This window comes from Littorina saxatilis, linkage group LG1, assembly GCF_037325665.1.
Source record: "Littorina saxatilis isolate snail1 linkage group LG1, US_GU_Lsax_2.0, whole genome shotgun sequence".
Classification (NCBI taxonomy): domain Eukaryota; kingdom Metazoa; phylum Mollusca; class Gastropoda; order Littorinimorpha; family Littorinidae; genus Littorina; species Littorina saxatilis.
The window spans coordinates 27715410-27722909 of record NC_090245.1 but is presented as its reverse complement, the minus strand read 5'-3'; positions in this window follow the sequence as shown (position 1 = coordinate 27722909).

Genomic DNA, 7500 nt, shown 5'->3' with positions numbered 1-7500 from the left:
ATCCCCTCTCTCCCTCACTACGCCCCTCCCCCCCCCCCCCCCCCCCCCGAACAGAAAAAAAGTAAAAAAAAGGAGTTACTATACAGAAGAGAAAGACGAGAAAGAAGAAAGGCGAAAAGAAGGCAGCATCTGGAAAGCTCATCAGCGCCCAAGACTTTCCCCCCTCTTGCCAACGGTGGACCTCCGCCAGCGCTGAAGCTAGTCTGGAATGGAATGCTCCGTGTTTCGCCCTTTTACTCTTCACGGCTTTGTTCCACAAAGTGTCACTGTCGAAAAGAGAACATTGGGCCAGAGGGGGGTGGGGTGGAGAGTCGGGGCGGAAGGAGGGGGTGGGGGGTAGGGAGGGAGAGAGAGAGGGGAAGGGGGGTGGGGGAGAGAAAAAGTAAGGAAAGAGCAGCTGAGCTTCCGGGAGCAAGTAGGGAAGGCGAAACAAGAAGAGGAGAAAAACGTAATGCAAGGTAAACAGAAAAAGTTTATTGTACAATGACTACAGGTCTAGATACATAAAATCGGGTCAAAAAAGAGAGAGAGGGAGAGATAGACAGAGAGGTAGTGAGAGAGAGACAGACAGACAGACAGACAGACAGACGGACGGACGGGCGGACGGACTTGCAAACCAACGGACGCACATAAAAACAGACAAGAAATAGAGAGGGAGAATTTGAAGCAGATCCATCGAGAACTTTGGCCGTGCATCGCGAACACACACACACACACACACACACACACACACACACACACACACACACACACACACACACACACACACACAGACACAAGTCGTATGTATATATATAATCGCGAGACAGAGACAGACAGCGTGGCGGTTCACCACAATCACCTTTGAAGGCGAAGTCCTGTCAAACGGGATTGAGAATTTTCGAGCTTATTTCTTAGCCCTATATTATCTGTTGTGGCTTCTCAAATGCCAGAACATACAGACAGATGATAAATGATGATAAAATCGTTTATTTAACGTCACTCTGTAAAAACATTGGCGACATTTGTCTTAGATTAAGAACACACACAGGCACGCACACAAACTTTCCCTTTATGTACAGTGGTTCACCACCCTCCCGCCCCCCGCACACTCTCGCTCATCTAATTTAAAAAGTGTGTTAAGAGATACTTGGATATAAAATGGTATTTTTAAAAGTTCTGATAAAAATATATAGTAGCTGTATGAGAAGCAATGGCGTCAGCCGCAGCAATGTCTCTTCATATTCAGGGACCAAGTGGGTGCGTGTGCATAAGTCCAGCGATAAGTTTGGGACCTTGCCACCCAAGGTCTTTATTAAAACTTAAAAGATAGCTTAATTTTTCCTTTGAGGTATTTGGCAGGATATTTCTATTTGAGTTTATAAACTGAGTCAGGGGTTGAAAGTGGCATGAGTTCAAATCACACTCCAAAGTCAAATGAGCAATGGTGAGGTCGGATTGACAGGTGCATTTAAGCTCCAGAAATTGGTAGTTCCCAGCTTCTGCCCTTAGGCGGTTAATCCTTTTTATTACACGTGGGCATGCATTATAGGTGTTCATCTGTTTTGATGGGGCTTCCCGAATGAGCCAGCCAGAGCTTATAGCCGTGTGCATATATTTGTTCCTCCATTCTCTCCAGAGAAGAGAGTCTGTAAGGCTACTGATCTCAGAAGCAGACAATGGCAGGTCTACCTCGGAGGCGCCTATGCCTTGGGCAGCTTTACAGACAGACAAAAGCCGCTAGACCACATCACAAACAGAACTCTACAATACACAGGTTTTTGCCCACACACACACACAAACACACACACACACACAGAGAAGCCGTATATATATATGTATATCTATAAATATATAGAGATAGGTGACAGTGTATTTTTCGCGTGGCTATAAATTGATTCGACCTTTTCACTTTGACAGTAAGAACAACTTACGGGTGCAAGAGAAGCGTTCTGGACAGCGCAGTGACATTCTAAAAATAGTAACGTAGAAACGGGAATATGGATTGAAGCCACACGAAGGAAGGGAGATAAACGGGGTGAATCGCGAGACAGAGACAGACAGCGTGGCGGTTCACAACAATCACCTTTGAAGGCGAAGTCCTGTCAAACGGGATTGAGAATTTTAGAGCTTATTTCTTAGCCCTTCAGTGACATTCTAAAAATAGTAACGTACAAACGGGGATATGGATTGAAGCCACACGAAGGAAGGGAGATAAACGCAAAACACTGGAGAAGATAAGGAAGAGTTACTGGGAATGGTGAAATGAACAGAAAAACCAAAATCGGTTCAGCGCTGCGCGCTGAGAGCACGTGTTGAAATATCTCATCGATGATATTGTGTCCGGTGTGTAGCTGAACACGGTGTCCAAATTTGAAAAAGATCCACCGAGAACTTTGGCGTTGTGATGTGGTCTAGCGGCTTTGGTGTGTCGGTATGGGGGCCCGGGTAGCTGAGGTGGAACCAAAATCGGTTCAGCGCTGCGCGCTGAGAGCACGTGTTGAAATATCGACCAGGTTGTGTCCTGTCCCGGGTGTACCTGAATATGCCCACCAAATTTGAAGCAGATCCATCGAGAACTTTGGCCGTGCATCGCGCGCACACACACACACACACACAGACAGACAGACAGACACAAGTCGTATATATATATATATATATAGATACCCGCTTCGCCGGGTAGCCGGTTTCGCCGGGAAGAAGTAGAGCCGAAGTGGCGCACCGTACGCCGGCTTCGCCGGGTGAGTGGCGCACCGTACGCGATTGACGCCACACGAAGGAAAGGAGATATACGCGCAAAACACTGGAGAAGATAGGGAGCGTTGTGGACAGTGACCTTCTAAAAATAGTAACGGGAATATGGATTGAGTGTTGTGGACAGTGACCTTCTAAAAATAGTAACGGGAATATGGATTGAATGTTGTGGACAGTGACCTTCTAAAAATAGTAACGGGAATATGGATTGACGCCACACGAAGGAAGGGAGATAAACGCAAAACATTGGAGAAGATAAGGAAGAGTTACTGGGAATGGATCTGGGAAGATGAAGAGAAAAACCAAAATCGGTTCAGCGCTGCGCGCTGAGAGCACGTGTTGAAAATTCTCATCGACCACGTTGTGTCTGGGGTCTACCTGAATATGCCCACCGAATTTGAAGCAGATCCATCGATAACTTTGGCCGTGCATCGCGAACACACACACACACCCACACACACACACACACACACACACACACACACACACACACACACACACACACACACACACACACACACACACACACACACACACACATATAGATAGATAGATATATATATAGATATATATATAGATATATATACTAGATGATTACCCGCTTCGCCGGGTACCGGCTTCGCCGGGAAGAAGTAGAGCCGAATACCAGGCTGCGCCTGGGACCCGGCTTTGCCGGGTGTACGCCGGCTTTGCCGGCGCACGAAGGAAAGGAGATAAACGCGCAAAACACTGGAGACCTTCTAAAAATAGTAACGTGCAGTGACCTTCTAAAAATAGTAACGTAGTAACGGGAATATGGATTGACGCCACACGGAGGAAGGGAGATAATCGCGGCTGAAAACACTGGAGAAGATAAGGAAGAGTTACTGGTAGTGGATCCCGACAACAACAAAAAACAAAAAACAAAATCGGTTCAGCGCGCACAGCGCTGCGCGCTGAGAGCACGTGTTGAAATATCTCATCGATGAGGTTGTGTCCGGGGTGTAGCTGAATACGGTGTCCAAATTTGAAAAAGATCCACCGAGAACTTTGGCCGTGCATCGCGAACAGACAGACAGACAGACAGACAGACAGACAGACAGACAGACAGACAGACAGACACTAGTCGTATATATATATATATATATATATGTGTATGTGTCCCTCTCTTTCTCCCCCCCCCCCTCCCTCTCTCCCTCTCTCTCTCTTTCTTTCTCTCACTCTTTTCCTCTCTCTCTACACCTGTCTCAGTCTCTCTTTCTCAGTCTATTTCTTCCTCTCTCCCTCTCTCTATCTTCCCCTCTCTCTCTCTTTCTCCCCCCCCCCCCTCAACACACACACCGAAGTCAGCTTTTTCTCCAAGCAAACTTCTTTCTCTCTTCCTCTAACCCTTTAAACCCCCTCCCCCCTCCCCCCCCACCCACACACACACACACACACTCACACACATACCCCAGAACGTGCACATCTCCCGCCCCATTCCCCACCCCCAACACTTACTCCACCACCAAAGCCAAAATATCACATCTCACCTTCTCTCTCGCCCCAACCTTTTTTTTGCATCTCTTCTCCCGCTGCTGAGCCACCGTAGAACCTTGTTTTCATATCTCCAAAGATCCATATAATAGTTCGCATTTCAAGGCTGTCAAATGTTATGAATTTCAAAGAACCCGACGAAGATAGGAGAGCGCGCTGGAAACCCCTGGGAGTCCCAAAGGGAAGGAGAGAGAGAGAGAGAGAAAGAAATAGAAAGAGCAATAAAGGGAGTGGGAGGGATGGAGTAAAGCAACTATGAGAGCAATTTTCCGCAATACGGCACGTTTGGTCGACATAATATGGCACAGGGAAACTACACGACACGCACAAAGCCAAGCATGAATGTCGTTCCAGCTTTTTTTCATCCGTTTTTCTTCAGCCGTTTTTCTTCTTTCTTTTATGTTCTTTTTCTTCTTCCTTTTGTACGTTCACGCTTCCCATGTTCATAATAAACGGTATGGGTGATGGAGCATAGAAAGGATGAAGTTTGAAAGTGGTATCTCCTTTCTCCGCGAGCGTCTGTGCGTACAAATTAATGATTAAATGACTGGAAGATGGCTTGAAAAAGTATGAATATTGCCGCTTAGCAGGTGTGGAAGTAGAGAAGAAAAGATTCTTCTGTAGTCTTTTTTTTTTAAACCAGGAAGGTCTGAATCGCACACACACTGGTATTCAAAATTGACAAAAGAGTTGATTCTCAAAACCGATGTGCAATGTAGTAACAGATACAAAACGAATGCAAATGAAGACGTTTCATATATAACCTGCTTTTCAGTGAATCTACAGGGGTAATCCGAACCGGAAACGAATTCGAATCTTGAATAATAGAGCAAAAATTAAGCTTTGGATCATGAATAGGTGCATGTATACCTCTTAACCGCTTATGAATTAAGGACATGTTGACGCTTCTCCAATCCGCTGACACAAACGAAGCATACCGTTTCTCGTCTTTTGACTCGAGGCGCGAATGTAGATGTTGTCTCGTATACATTGTGATTATTGAATAGTTGGAGTCAATGGTTAGTATGTCCGCATTACAAAGACCAGAGCTACACTTTTATAGACTGACAAACAGAGGAAATCCCGCGTGTAACACATCAGTTTAGTGAAATCATTGCATTAGACCAACATTGTTATTGATTTAGGTGGAGAGTAATAATACATAAGTCGCCCATCTAAAGGAACAAAATAGACACAATTAGCAATAATATGTCAGTGCAACAATTGTATTCGAGTGTTTCCGTTTATCATTACGGTAATGCATGCAGAATACCGGTTCGAACCGGTACGGAGAACACTATAACAGGTATTTTGTCTTCAATGCGGTTTAACCGTGTGTTATTGGTTTGTGTATAATTGGTTCGTGCGTGCGTGCATACGTACGTACGTGCGTGTGTGTTTGTATGTGTGTGTGTGTGTGTGTGTGTGTGTGTGTGTGTGTGTGTGTGTGTGTGTGTGTGTGTGTGTGTGCGTGCGTGCGCGCTTGTTTGTGTGTGTGCGCCGTTGTGTGTGTGTGTGTGTGTGTGTGTGTGTGTGTGTGTGTGTGTGTGTGTGCATTTTTTTTATACAGCTTTAGAAAAAGAGGGGGTGGTTGCGTGGGTGAGAAACAAAATGGGAAGGGGTGGCAGGAAGGGAAAAAGGACGAGGGTGAATGATCATGGATTAGGCGGGTTTATACGGAACAAGACTTTTTTCAGTAGTTCTATTCTCCATTCAACGTGTCATATTAGCACGGTAGGGATCAAACGTGTCGGAATTTTTGTCCCTACTTTAATCCAATCAGAAAATTAACAAGTACTCTTGTTTTCGTTTCATTCCGTCCGCTAATTCCTGTCTCTCACCCAGGCACTGAAAGGGAAGTCACCCTCGCGCAAAACACGAGGGTTACGTCCCTTCCTATGCAAATTAAACACGTGTCCGTGCCAGTCACGTGATCCACGTCGCGTCAATTTAAACGCTTCGATCGCGTTCCGTTTTAAACGTTGCTCTTTTTCTTCGTCGTCTTCTTCTTCTCCTTTTATATCTAGCAGACTAATTTCCACTAATTCGTCTAAGATCTAATCTAATCTATTCTTTCGCCCTTTCGCGATGGTTATCGGTTCGTGTGTCTTCCGGAAAGTGTGGGGCAAGAAAAGGTTCCAAAAGTTGGAATGGAGAAAACTCTTCCCGGTGTTATTTCAGGTAAGGAAGCTTTACTGGGAATGAAGTAAAAGACTAAAAGAAAGTCTAGAACATTCAACTTGCATGCAAACTAGGTTAAATTGTCGTCTGATAAAATGGTTTAGGATTAGCTTTGCAGCGACCTTTCAAGCGCGGTCTAATGCGTGGATTTGTGTATAGTTTTGCCCTACTGCAGACAACTGTATTGTTCGCAATGACTGATACAAGCAATAATAATTATATATTGTCATTGACATTTTATTTCTGTTCTATGAGGTAAATATCAAAATTAAACAAACGTTTGTCATAAACGATACACGCTCCAGTTGCCAGGAAATTCATTTCCTCTACTGACACAGAAAACTAAAAAAAAAATGGTTTAAAGCTAGTTGCACAGCTCTGTATGAACTGACAAGTGCGACACATGTCTTTACAATTCTTCGTTTGTGACAAGGGACAGAAAAGTACATCCCTCACCATTTATTTCAAAATTAATCAACTTTTTATCATTTTCATCAAAGAAGCGGAATGATGTACAAGCTGTGTGTTCGTGAACAAACACTGATCGGAAGAGATGCAGCAAGAGGAATAAAGAGATACGGGTAGCAACAAAACGGCCTAAAAGGTATCCATGGCTCTTTCAAGGGCCCTGCAGCTGCGTTGAGGGCCATTTTCGTTTCTGGGGCTAATTTCATGCAATCAATGGGCGCGCAGCCGCTCTCTCAAAACTTATCAATGTTTTAACGCGACTGTCACTGAACGCAGATCAGCTTCATTGTTACCTCCCTTGTCGGCAGGCCCCGGATGAATGACCTTGCAAAGGCAGTCGGGAAAAGGGAGAATTAATGTTTACTCGCTACCATGCAATATGCATTCTAAGATTTCGATCGGCAATTTAGATTTTTTTTCCCCCTCCCTGTCTTGTTTCTACTGCAGAGGGGAAAAGCCTGTTATAAAGAGAGTGGAGTGAAAATGTCTCTTCAGGTATTGTCACTTCTTTTTTGTGAGAGCAAAAGAATTGGAATTACCCGCTACAATTACACAAAAAGACGAACGTATTGTGGGACTGAAAATTATCCGGATATAACTCTT